This window comes from Panulirus ornatus, chromosome 46 (assembly GCF_036320965.1).
Source record: "Panulirus ornatus isolate Po-2019 chromosome 46, ASM3632096v1, whole genome shotgun sequence".
In the NCBI taxonomy this organism is placed as follows: domain Eukaryota; kingdom Metazoa; phylum Arthropoda; class Malacostraca; order Decapoda; family Palinuridae; genus Panulirus; species Panulirus ornatus.
The window spans coordinates 19,830,726-19,845,623 of record NC_092269.1 but is presented as its reverse complement, the minus strand read 5'-3'; the positions used below and the strand labels follow the sequence as shown (position 1 = coordinate 19,845,623).

At 38.6% G+C, this 14,898-nt stretch overlaps 1 protein-coding gene across 1 annotated transcript in view; it reads left to right on the top strand.

Annotated features, from left to right (window-relative positions):
• The window catches only part of LOC139763327 (glutamate receptor ionotropic, kainate 4-like), a 224,483-nt gene that overhangs the window by 188,641 nt on the left and 20,944 nt on the right, over nt 1-14,898 (top strand). The window lies entirely within an intron of this gene.

Below are 14,898 nucleotides of genomic sequence, written 5' to 3'. Positions count from 1 at the left end.
TCTCTTTCCACAAATTCCTCATTCTTCCTAGTATCCTGACCCCCTCACCCACCATATGACTCATCTCAGATGGTCAGGTGCCAACTGAAGGAAAGCTAGCAAATGTTACTCAAATATGTAAAAATAAGACAAATAGTGTAGCTTGAACTACCGCCCAATTAGCTGTACGTCAGTATTTGGTAAAACAATGGAAAAAAATACCAAATAGAATTGTCACGCTTCTAGATGAGAAAATTTTATCGAACAGCCATCATGGTTTCCGCAATAGAAGATCCTGCCTAACATATTTGTTGGAATCTTTTAATGTTATTTACCAGAACTGGGGCAAAAAAGTACGGTCTGATGTAGTATATCTAGATTTCCAAGAGGCTTTCGATAAAATACCTCACAAGAGGCTTTTACATAAACTCAAAGCACACGAAATCGGTGAAGAAATTTATACATTGATCAGAGACTGGCTTCCCGGAAGAAAGAATCGTGTAGTATTGAACTGCGAAGCCCCACATTGATTAGACGTAACGAAGTGATAGTCCTAGGCCCAATTCTTTTCATGATATACATGAATGACCTAGAACTGACGGTAATAGACTAGGAGCCTAAGGAGACAGAAATGATTCAAAGAGATCTTAACTTACTAGCAAAGTGGTCAGACAGATGGCAAATGTAGTTTGATTTAGACAAGCATATACGATACGACTACAAACTATTCGGAAATTCTTTAACTAAAGTATATGAAAAAAAGGACCTTGGAGTTGTCATTACTAACAAACTGTAGTACACTAAACAGTGTCAAGCAGCAAGTAAAAAAGGCAACCAAATGTTAGATTTCATAACCAGGAACAGATTACAAGACACCGGAAACAATTCTCAAACTTTATAGTTCTCCAATAAGACCGCACCTTGAATCTGCAGTCCAGTTTTGGTCCCCAAACGATAAAAAGACGAGGGAAAGACGAGCGACAAAATTGATCCCATCCCTTAAAATTCTGGCAAACGTAGAGAAGCTAAAACGACTGGATCTCTTCTCCCTTAGAAAAACAGACTTTGCGGCGACTTGATGAGTGTTCACAATTCTGAAAAAGTTATATAATGTAAATCACGAACATCTTTTCGAAATACAAGATAATACGGTTAACAGGGCAAATGTGATAAAAGTCAAAGCTATAGGATATCGTAAGAACGTTAGAAAACTTTTCATATAGGTGTGTTGAGCACTGGAATAAGTTACCGTCAGACGTAGTGAATGCTAAGACTATAGATACCTTCAAAAGTCGTTTAGACAAATATTTTATAAGTTCAGGTATACCGTAAGAAAAATACATGAAATAAACTGTATATACGATGGTGGTAACGGAGACAGTAGAGGAATAATGTACAGAATCGGGGAGTCGGTGATAACTTAAAAACCTTGTGAACGAAATTACATGTTCTTGACGATCTTTTATTTCTTTTTTCATCAGATATCCCAGTCATTAGCAAATCAGGCCTCCTGTTGTCTGTTATTCTCATGAAAATTCAAGTGGCCTTCTAGATCTCTAAGAACTTTATTTCCTCCAGTTCTCTTGATCCAAGCTCACGCCCATGCTACCCTGTCTATATATATATGACAGCTAGAGACTCAGTGAAAACAAGAGAAAGATATATATATATATATATATATATATATATATATATATATATATATATATATATATATATATATATATATATATATATATATATATATATATATATATATATATATATATATATATATATATATATATATATATATATATATACATGTATATATATATATATATATATATATATATATATATATATATATATATACATATATATATATATATATATATATATATATATATATATATATATATATATATATATATATATATATATATATATATATATATATATATATATATATATATATATATATATATATATATATATATATATATATATATATATATATATATATATATATATATATATATATATATATATATATATATATATATATATAAGTCTGTTGGGGATGAGAGAGCTTGGGAAGTGAGTCAGTTGTTGTTCGCTGATGATACAGCGCTGGTGGCGGATTCATGTGAGAAACTGCAGAAGCTGGTGACGGAGTTTGGTAAAGTGTGTGGAAGAAGAAAGTTAAGAGTAAATGTGAATAAGAGCAAGGTTATTAGGTACAGTAGGGTTGAGGGTCAAGTCAATTGGGAGGTGAGTTTGAATGGTGAAAAACTGGAGGAAGTGAAGTGTTTTAGATATCTTGGAGTGGATCTGTCAGCGGATGGAACCATGGAAGCGGAAGTGGATCATAGGGTGGGGGAGGGGGCGAAAATTTGGGGAGCCTTGAAAAATGTGTGGAAGTCGAGAACATTATCCCGGAAAGCAAAAATGGGTATGTTTGAAGGAATAGTAGTTCCAACAATGTTGTATGGTTGCGAGGCGTGGGCTATGGATAGAGTTGTGCGCAGGAGGATGGATGTGCTGGAAATGAGATGTTTGAGGACAATGTGTGGTGTGAGGTGGTTTGATCGAGTAAGTAACGTAAGGGTAAGAGAGATGTGTGGAAATAAAAAGAGCGTGGTTGAGAGAGCAGAAGAGGGTGTTTTAAAATGGTTTGGGCACATGGAGAGAATGAGTGAGGAAAGATTGACCAAGAGGATATATGTGTCGGAGGTGGAGGGAACGAGGAGAAGAGGGAGACCAAATTGGAGGTGGAAAGATGGAGTGAAAAAGATTTTGTGTGATCGGGGCCTGAACATGCAGGAGGGTGAAAGGAGGGCAAGGAATAGAGTGAATTGGAGCGATGTGGTATACAGGGGTTGACGTGCTGTCAGTGGATTGAATCAAGGCATGTGAAGCGTCCGGGGTAAACCATGGAAAGCTGTGTAGGTATGTATATTTGTGTGTGTGGACGTGTGTATGTACATGTGTATGGGGGGGGTTGGGCCATTTCTTTCGTCTGTTTCCTTGCGCTACCTCGCAAACGCGGGAGACAGCGACAAAGTATAAAAAAAAAAAAAAAAAAAAAAAATATATATATACATATATATATATATATATATATATATATATATATATATATATATATATATATATATATATATATATATATATATATATATATATATACATATATATATATATATATATATATATATATATATATATATATATATATATATATATATATATATATATATATATATACATATATATATACATATATATATATATATATATATATATATATATTTTTTTTTTTTTTCTTTTTTTTTTATACTTTGTCGCTGTCTCCCGCGTTTGCGAGGTAGCGCAAGGAAACAGACGAAAGAAATGGCCCAACCCCCCCCATACACATGTACATACACACGTCCACACACGCAAATATACATACCTACACAGCTTTCCATGGTTTACCCCGGACGCTTCACATGCCCTGGTTCAATCCACTGACAGCACGTCAACCCCTGTATACCACATCACTCCAATTCACTCTATTTCTTGCCCTCCTTTCACCCTCCTGCATGTTCAGGCCCCGATCACACAAAATCCTTTTCACTCCATCTTTCCACCTCCAATTTGGTCTCCCTCTTCTCCTCGTTCCCTCCACCTCCGACACATATATCCTCTTGGTCAATCTTTCCTCACTCATTCTCTCCATGTGCCCAAACCATTTCAAAACACCCTCTTCTGCTCTCTCAACCACGCTCTTTTTATTTCCACACATCTCTCTTACCCTTACGTTACTTACTCGATCAAACCACCTCACACCACACATTGTCCTCAAGCATCTCATTTCCAGCACATCCATCCTCCTGCGCACAACTCTATCCATAGCCCACGCCTCGCAACCATACAACATTGTTGGAACCACTATTCCTTCAAACATACCCATTTTTGCTTTCCGAGATAATGTTCTCGACTTCCACACACTCTTCAAGGCCCCCCAGGATTTTCGCCCCCTCCCCCACCCTATGATCCACTTCCGCTTCCATGGTTCCATCCGCTGACAGATCCACTCCCAGATATCTAAAACACTTCACTTCCTCCAGTTTTTCTCCATTCAAACTCACCTCCCAATTGACTTGACCCTCAACCCTACTGTACCTAATAACCTTCCTCTTATTCACATTTACTCTTAACTTTCTTCTTCCACACACTTTACCAAACTCCGTCACCAGCTTCTGCAGTTTCTCACATGAATCCGCCACCAGCGCTGTATCATCAGCGAACAACAACTGACTCACTTCCCAAGCTCTCTCATCCCCAACAGACTTCATACTTGCCCCTCTTTCCAAAACTCTTGCATTTACCTCCCTAACAACCCCATCCATAAATAAATTAAACAACCATAGAGACATCACACACCCCTGCCGCAGACCTACATTCACTGAGAACCAATCACTTTCCTCTCTTCCTACACGTACACATGCCTTACATCCTCGATAAAAACTTTTCACTGCTTCTAACAACTTGCCTCCCACACCATATATTCTTAATACCTTCCACAGAGCATCTCTATCAACTCTATCAAATGCCTTCTCCAGATCCATAAATGGTATATACAAATCCATTTGCTTTTCTAAGTATTTCTCACATACATTCTTCAAAGCAAACACCTGATCCACACATCCTCTACCACTTCTGAAACCACACTGCTCTTCCCCAATCTCATGCTCTGTACATGCCTTCACCCTCTCAATCAATACCCTCCCATATAATTTGCCAGGAATACTCAACAAACTTATACCTCGGTAATTGGAGCACTCACTCTTATCCCCTTTGCCTTTGTACAACGGCACTATGCACGCATTCCGCCAATCCTCAGGCACTTCACCATGAGTCATACATACATTAAATAACCTTACCAACCAGTCAACAATACAGTCACACCCTTTTTTAATAAATTCCACTGCATTACCATCCAAACCTGCTGCCTTGCCGGCTTTCATCTTCCGCAAAGCTTTTACTACCTCTTCTCTCTTTACCAAATTATTTTCCCCAACCCTCGCACTTTGCACACCTCCTCGACCAAAACACCCTATATCTGCCACTCTATCATCAAACACATTCAACAAAACTTCAAAATACTCACTCCATCTCCTTCTCACATCATCACTACTTGTTATCACCTCCCCATTTGCGCCCTTCACTGAAGTTCCCATTTGCTCCCTTGTCTTACGCACTTTATTTACCTCCTTCCGGAACATCTTTTTATTCTCCCTAAAATTTAATGATACTCTCTCACCCCAACTCTCATTTGCCCTTTTTTTCACCCCTTGCACCTTTCTCTTGACCTCCTGTCTCTTTCTTTTATACGTCTCCCAATCAATTTCATTTTTTCCCTGCAAAAATCGTCCAAATGCCTCTCTCTTCTCTTTCACTAATACTCTTACTTCTTCATCCCACCACTCACTACCCTTTCTAATCAACCCACCTCCCACTCTTCTCATGCCACAAGCATCTTTTGTGCAATCCATCACTGATTCCCTAAATACATCCCATTCCTCCCCCACTCCCCTTACTTCCATTGTTCTCACCTTTTTCCATTCTGTACTCAGTCTCTCCTGGTACTTCCTCACACAAGTCGCCTTCCCAAGCTCACTTACTCTCACCACCCTCTTCACCCCAACATTCACTCTTCTTTTCTGGAAACCCATACAAATCTTCACCTTAGCCTCCACAAGACAATGATCAGACATCCCTCCAGTTGCACCTCTCAACACATTAACATCCAAAAGTCTCTCTTTCGCGCGCCTGTCAATTAACACGGAATCCAATAACGCTCTCTGGCCATCTCTCCTACTTACATAAGTATACTTATGTATATCTCGCTTTTTAAACCAGGTATTCCCAATCATCAGTCCTTTTTCAGCACATAAATCTACAAGCTCTTCACCATTTCCATTTACAACACTGAACACCCCATGTATACCAATTATTCCCTCAACTGCCACATTACTCACCTTTGCATTCAAATCACCCAACACTATAACCCGGTCTCGTGCATCAAAACCACTAACACACTCATTCAGCTGCTCCCAAAACACTTGCCTCTCATGATCTTTCTTCTCATGCCCAGGTGCATATGCACCAATAATCACCCATCTCTCTCCATCAACTATCAGTTTTACCCATATTAATCGGGAATTTACTTTCTTACATTCTATCACATACTTCCACAACTCCTGTTTCAGGAGTACTGCTACTCCTTCCCTTGCTCTTGTCCTCTCACTAACCCCTGACTTTACTCCCAAGACATTCCCAAACCACTCTTCCCCTTTACCCTTGAGCTTCGTTTCACTCAGAGTCAAAACATCCAGGTTCCTTTCCTCAAACATACTACCTATCTCTCCTTTTTTCACATCTTGGTTACATCCACACACATTTAGGCACCCCAATCTGAGCCTTCGAGGAGGATGAGCACTCCCCGGGTGACTCCTTCTTCTGTTTCCCATTTTAGAAAGTTAAAAAAATACATATATATATATATATATATATATATATATATATATATATATATATATATATATATATATATATATATATATATATATATATATATATATATACATATATATATATATTATCCCTGGGGATATGGGATTAAGAATACTATATATACATATATATACATACAATATATATACATATATATATACTATCCCTGGGGATAGGGGATTAAGAATACTTCCCACGTATTCCCTGCGTGTCGTAGAAGGCGACTAAAAGGGGAGGGAGCGGGGGGCTGGAAATCCTCCCCACTAGTTTTTTTTTTAAATTTTCCAAAAGAAGGAACAGAGGGGGCCAGGTGAGGATATTCCAAAAAAGGCCCAGTCCTCTGATCTTAGCGCTACCTCGCTAACGCGGGAAATGGCGAATAGTTTAAAAAAAAAGAATATATATATATATATATATATATATATATATATATATATATATATATATATATATATATATATATATATATATATTTTTTTTTTTTTTTTTTTTTTTTTTGCTTTGTGGCCTAACCCGACCCCATACACATGTATATACATACACGTCCACACACGCAAAGACACATACCTACACAGCTTTCCATGGTTTACCCCAGACGCTTCACATGCCCTGATTCAATCCACTGACAGCACGTCAACCCCGGTATACCACATCGTTCCAATTCACTCTATTCGTTGCCCTCCTTTCACCCTCCTGCATGTTCAGGCCCCGATCACACAAAATCTTTTTCACTCCATCTTTTCACCTCCAATTTGGTCTCCCACTTCTCCTCGTTTCCTCCACCTCCGACACATATATCCTCTTGGTCAATCCTTCCTCACTCATTCTCTCCATGTGCCAAAACCATTTCAAAATACCCTCTTCTGCTCTCTCAACCACGCTCTTTTTATTTCCACACTTCTCTCTTACCCTTACGTTACTTACTCGATCAAACCACCTCACACCACACATTGTCCTCAAACATCTCATTTCCAGCACATCCACCCTCCTGCGCACAACTCTATCCATAGCCCACGCCTCGCAACCATACAAAATTGTTGGAACCACTATTCCTTCAAACATACCCATTTTTGCTTTCCGAGATAATGTTCTCGACTTCCACACATTCTTCAAGGCTCCCAGGATTTTCGCCCCCTCCCCCACCCTATGATCCACTTCCGCTTTCTTGGTTCCATCCGCTGCCAGATCCACTCCCAGATATCTAAAACACTTTACTTCCTCCAGTTTTTCTCCATTCAAACTTACCTCCCAATTGACTTGACCCTCAACCCTACTGTACCTAATAACCTTGCTCTTATTCACATTTACTCTTAACTTTCTTCTTTCACACACTTTACCAAACTTAATCACCAGCTTCTGCAGTTCCTCACATGAATCAGCAACCAGCGCTGTATCAACAGCGAACAACAACCGACTCACTTCCCAAGCTCTCTCATCCACACTAGACTGCATATTTGCCCCTCTTTCCAAAACTCTTGCATTCACCTCCCTAACAACCCCATCCATAAACAAATTAAACAACCATGGAGACATCAGACACCCCTGCCGCAAACCTACATTCACTGAGAACCAATCACTTTCCTCTCTTCCTACACGTACACATGCCTTACATCCTCGATAAAAACTTTTCACTGCTTCTAACAACTTGCCTCCCACACCATATATTCTTAATATCTTCTACAGAGCATCTCTATCAACTCTATCGTATGGCTTCTCCAGATCCATAAATCCTACATACAAATCCATTTGCTTTTCTGAATATTTCTCACATACATTCTTCAAAGCAAACACCTGATCCACACATCCTCTACCACTTCTGAAACCACACTGCTCTTCCCCAATCTGATGCTCTGTACATGCTTTCACCCTCTCAATCAATACCCTCCCATATAATTTACCAGGAATACTCAACAAACTTATACCTCTGAAATTTGAGCGCTCACTCTTAACCCCTTTGCCTTTTTACAATGGCACTATGCACGCATTCCGCCAATCCTCAGGCACCTCACCATGAGTCATACATACATTAAATAACCTTACCAACCAGTTAATAATACAGTGGTTTGTGAATGTCTTGGGAGTAAAGTCAGGGGTTAGTGAGAGGACAAGAGCAAGGGAAGGAGTAGCAGTACTCCTGAAACAGGAGTTGTGGGAGTATATGATAGAATGTAAGAAAGTAAATTCTCGATTAATATGGGTAAAACTGAAATTTGATGGAGAGAGATGGGTGTTTATTGGTGCATATGCACCTGGGCATGAGAAGAAAGATCATGAGCGGCAAGTGTTTTGGAAGCAGCTGAATGAGTGTGTTAGTGGTTTTGATGCACGAGACCGGGTTATAGTGAGCTTGTAGATTTATGTGCTGAAAAAGGACTGGTGATTGGGAATACCTGGTTTAAAAAGCGAGATATACATAAGTATACGTATGTAAGTAGGAGAGATGGCCAGAGAGCGTTATTGGATTACGTGTTGATTGACAGGCGCGCGAAAGAGAGACTTTTGGATGTTAATGTGCTGAGAGGTGCAACTGGAAGGATGTCTGATCATTATCTTGTGGAGGCTAAGGTGAAGATTTGTATGGGTTTTCAGAAAAGAAGAGTGAATGTTGGGGTGAAGAGGGTGGTGAGAGTAAGTGAGCTTGGGAAGGAGACTTGTGTGAGGAAGTACCAGGAGAGACTGAGTACAAAATGGAAAAAGGTGAGAACAATGGAATTAAGGGGAGTGGGGGAGGAATGGGATGTATTTAGGGAATCAGTGATGGATTGCGCAAAAGATGCTTGTGGCATGAGAAGAGTGGGAGGTGGGTTGATTAGAAAGGGTAGTGAGTGGTGGAATGAAGAAGTAAGAGTATTAATGAAAGAGAAGAGAGTGGCATTTGAACGATATTTGCAGGGAAAAAATGCAATTGAGTGGGAGATGTATAAAAGAAAGAGACAGAAGATCAAGAGAAAGGTGCAAGAGGTGAAAAAGAGGGCAAATGAGAGTTGGGGTGAGAGAGTATCATTAAATTTTAGGGAGAATAAAAATTTATTCTGGAAGGAGGTAAATAAAGTGCGTAAGACAAGGGAGCAAATGGGTACTTCAGAGAAGGGCGCAAACGGGGAGGTGATAACAAGTAGTGGTGATGTGAGAAAGAGATGGAGTGAGTATTTTGAAGGTTTGTTGAATGTGTTTGATGATAGAGTGGCAGATATAGGGTGTTTTGGTCGAGGTGGTGTGCAAAGTGAGAGGGTTAGGGAAAATGATTTGGTAAACAGAGAAGAGGTAGTAAAAGCTTTGCGGAAGATGAAAGCCGGCAAGGCAGCAGGTTTGGATGGTATTGCAGTGGAATTTATTAAAAAAAATTATATTTATATATATATATATATATATATATATATATATATATATATATATATATATATATATATATACAGAGAGAGAGAGAGAGAGAGAGAGAGAGAGAGAGAGAGAGAGAGAGAGAGAGAGAGAGACAGACAGACAGACAGACAGACAGACAGACAGACAGACAAACAGAGACAGAGAGAGCGAAAGAATGATATTTCATGCGTTGCGGGATGGTGACGAGAATGCATGAAGGTAGAAAGTATGAATATGTACACATGTATTTATGTATATGTCTGTCTATATATATGTAAGTATAGGTTAGAATGTGTATGTATGTATATGTGCGTGTGTGGACGTTCATGTTTATACATGTGTATGTGGGTGGGTTGGGCCATTCTTCGTCTGTTTCCTTACGCTACCTCGCTGACGCAGGAGACCCCCAATTAAGTAAAATGAATAGCTATAAATATAAATTTATGCATATATATGGTGTAGGAGGTAAGTCGATAGAAGCAGTGAAAAGTTCTTATCGAGGATATAAGGCATGTGTACGTGTAGGAGGAGAGGAAAGTGATTGGTTCTCAGTGAATGTTGGTTTGTTGCAGGGGTGAGTGATGTCACCATGGGTGTTTAATTTGTTTATGGATGGGGTTGTTAGGGAGGTGAATGCAAGAGTCTTGGAAAGAGGGGCAAAAATGCAGTCTGTTGTGGATGAGAGAGCTTGAGAAGTGAGTCAGTTGTTGTTCGCTAATGATAAAGCGTTGGTGGCTGATTCGGGTGAGAAACTGCAGAAGCTGGTGGCTGAGTTTGGTTAAGTGTGTGAAAGAAAAAAGCTGAGAGTAAATGTAAATAAGAGCAAGGTTATTAGGTACAGTAGGGTTGAGAGACAAATCAGTTCGGAGGTAAGTTTGAATGGAGAAAAACTGGAGGAAGTGAAGTATTTAAATATCTGGGAGTGGATTTAGCACCAGAAGGAACCATGGAAGCGGAAGTGAATCATTGGGTGGGGGAGGGGGGCGAAAATTGTGGGAGCCTTGAAAAATGTGTGGGAGTCGAGAACGTTATCATGAAAAGCAAAAATGGATATGTTTAAAGGAATAATGGTTTCAACAATGGTTGCGAGGCGTGGGCTACAGAGTTGTGCGGGGGAGGGTAGATGTACTGGAAATGAGATGTTTGAGGACTATATGTGGTGTGAGGTGGTTTGATCGAGTAAGTGATAATAGGGCAAGAGAGATGTGTGGTAATAAAAAGAGTGTGGTTGAGAGAGCAGAAGAGGATGTTTTGAAATGGTTTGGTCACATGGAGAGAATGAGTGAGGAAAGATTGACCAAGAGGATATATGTGCCGGAGGTGGAGGGAGCGAGAAGTGGGAGACCAAATTGGAGGTGGAAAGATGGAGTGAAAAAGATTTTGAGTGATCGGGGCCTGAACATGCAGGAGGGGCCTGAACATGCAAGGAATAGAGTGAATTGGAGCAATGTGGTATACCGAGGTCGACGTGCTGTCAATGGATTGAACCAAGGCATGTGAAGCGTCTGGGGTAAACCCTGGAAAGTTTTGTAGGGCTTGGATGAGAAAAGGGAGCTGTAGTTTCGGTGCATTATACATGACAGCAAGAGACTGAGTGAGAACGAATGTGGCCTTTGTTGTCTTTTCCTAGCGCTACCTCGCGCACATGCGGGGGGGAGTGGGTTTTCATTTCATGTGTGGCGGGGTGGTGACGGGAATGAATAAGGGCAGACACTATGAATTATGTACATGTGTATATGTGTATATGTCTATGTGTATATATATGTATACGTTGAGATGTATAGATATGTATACAACCCTATCCATAGTCTATGCCTTTCAACCATATAATCTTATAACATTTCAAAAAGGGGAAACAGAAAAAGGAGTCACGCAGTGAGTGCTTATCCTCCACGAAGGCTCAGATTGGGGCGTCTTAATGTGTGTGGATGTAACCAAGAAGAGAAAAAAGGAGAGATAGGCATTATGTTTGGGGAAAGAAGCTTGGATGTTTTGGCTCTGATTGAAACAAATCTCATTTGTAAAGGGGAAGATTGGTTTGGGGATGTCGAGTAAAGTCAGGGGCTGGTGAGAGGACAGGAGCAAAGGAAGAAGTCTCACTACTCCTGACGCAGGAGTTGTGGGAATATGTGATAGACTGTAAGAAAGCAAACTCTAGGTTGATATGGGAAAAACTGAAAGTGGATAGATATAGACAGGTGAAAATTGCCTTTGCACCTGGTCATTGGTAAATGTTTTTGCAGCAGCTGAGTGAGTATGTTAACAGTTTTAATGCACGAAACTGTGTTAAAGAGATGGACAATTTGAATACAAAGTTGGGTAATGTGGCAGTTGAATGTACAATATGTGTACTTAGGGTGTTCAACGTTGTAAATGGAAATGATGAAGAACTTGTGGATTTGTGTGCAGAAAAAGGATTGGTGATCGGGAATACCTGGTTCAAAAAGAGAAATATACATAAGTTTACGTATGTGAGTAGGAGACATGTACAGAGAGTATTACTGGATTACGTGTTAAGTGTTAGGTATGTAAAAGGGACACTTTTGGATGATAATGTACTGACGAGGGAAGATGGAGGAATGTCACTAATGATCATTATCTTGTGAAGGCAAAGGTAAAGATTTGTAGAGGTTTTCAGAAAACAAGAGAGAATGTTGGGGTGAAGAAAGTGGTGAGGTTGTGTAAGCTAGGAAAGAAGACTTGTGTGATGAAGTACCAGGAGAGATTCAGTGCAGAATGACAGATTACTTAGTACATGTGAAAGAGGGTTACCCATTGCCATACCAAATTTTTGAGTATAATAATATCCGTAATCTTCATATGGAATTTTTTTAAACAAAATTACTGAAGGATACCTTACCTTCTAATGCAATTTGGTTTAGGTATGTAGGTCATGTTCTTTGTGTTTGGCCAACAAAAGAAAATCTACAAATATTTCTCCCCTTACTTAACAATCTAGTACCTTCCATCAAATTTACTGTAGAAAATGAAAATAATGGTATGTTACCATTTGTAGATTGCATGATCCATAGATAATGAAACAAGTTTAAGTTTAGCATATACAGAAAACCCACGAATTTATGCTCATATATCCATCATTACTCATCTCAACATGACAGAGTTAAATTATCATCATTTCAATCTATGTTCCTTAGGGCATTACGTATTTGCAGTCCAGATTTTATTGATGATGAGTTTGAGAAGATATATTCTATTGGATGTAAGTAATAGTGCCCTGTATATTTCATAGATAAATCCCTTAAGTTAGCAAAGAAATCATTTTAAAGAATTGAGCCCAAACCTCCCATTGACACCAAGAATCTTTTAGTTCTCCCTTTTAATACTATTTTCATTTTGCTTCCCATGTTGCTTAAATCCTATAATGTAAATGTTACCTTTAGCAACAATAATACTATAAAGAATATCTTACTCAAGAATTCACCAGAAAATTCTCTTGGTTGCATCTATAAAGTTCCGTGTGGAAACTGTGATAAATTTTATGTTTGTCAGAGTGGTAAGGATCTTTCTGTTAAACTTAAGCAACATAAATATAGTATAAGAACGGGACAAGAATCAAATGCCTTGTTTAATCAAGTTAAAAACTATGATCATTGTATTGAATGGAGTAACGCCATCTCAGTTTTTAACTCTAACTCTATTAGCAAGAGAAATATCATTGAATCTTCTATTATTAAATACACAAAGAATTATAATCTTAATATTAGTGATGGTCTATACGAATTAGATAACTTTATTATTGATAAAATTTGTAAAATGGTAAGTTTATGAACGCTCGTTGTATGTTTTGGACAATCACATGTTTAGCAAATGGCGTCCTAGCTTCGTCTCTTCGATGTATATCAACTGACTGTTATATTTCTCACTTATGTTTCCCCTGATGATGTGATTCTTACACGAAAGTGCACTTGCCAACTTGTGTTTCATTTTCCCCGTGGACTCATAGGAATTTATATATATATATATATATATATATATATATATATATATATATATATATATATATATATATATATATTTATATATATATATATATATATATATATATATATATATATATATATACATATATATATATATATATATATATATATATATATATATATATATATATATATATATATGCAATTGAGTGGGAGATGTATAAAAGAAAGAGACAGGAGGTCAAGAGAAAGGTGCAAGAGGTGAAAAAAAGGGCAAATGAGAGTTGGGGTGAGAGAGTATCATTAAATTTTAGGGAGAATAAAAAGATGTTCTGGAAGGAGGTAAATAAAGTGCGTAAGACAAGGGAGCAAATGGGAACTTCAGTGAAGGGCGCAAATGGGAGGTGATAACAAGTAGTGGTGATGTGAGAAGGAGATGAAGTGAGTATTTTGAAGGTTTGTTGAATGTGTTTGATGATAGAGTGGCAGATATAGGGTGCTTTGGTCGAGGTGGTGTGCAAAGTGAGAGGGTTAGGGAAAATGATTTGGTAAACAGAGAAGAGGTAGTGAAAGCTTTGCGGAAGATGAAAGCCGGCAAGGCAGCAGGTTTGGATGGTATTGCAGTGGAATTTATTAAAAAAGGGGGTGACTGTATTGTTGACTGGTTGGTAAGGTTATTTAATGTATGTATGACTCATGGTGAGGTGCCTGAGGATTGGCGGAATGCGTGCATAGTGCCATTGTACAAAGGCAAAGGGGATAAGAGTGAGTGCTCTAATTACAGAGGTATAAGTTTGTTGAGTATTCCTGGTAAATTATATGGGAGGGTATTGATTGAGAGAGTGAAGGCATGTACAGAGCATCAGATTGGGGAAGAGCAGTGTGGTTTCAGAAGTGGTAGAGGATGTGTGGATCAGGTGTTTGCTTTGAAGAATGTATTTGAGAAATACTTAGAAAAGCAAATGGATTTGTATGTAGCATTTATGGATCTGGAGAAGGCATATGATAGAGTTGATAGAGATGCTCTGTGGAAGGTATTAAGAATATATGGTGTGGGAGGAAAGTTGTTAGAAGC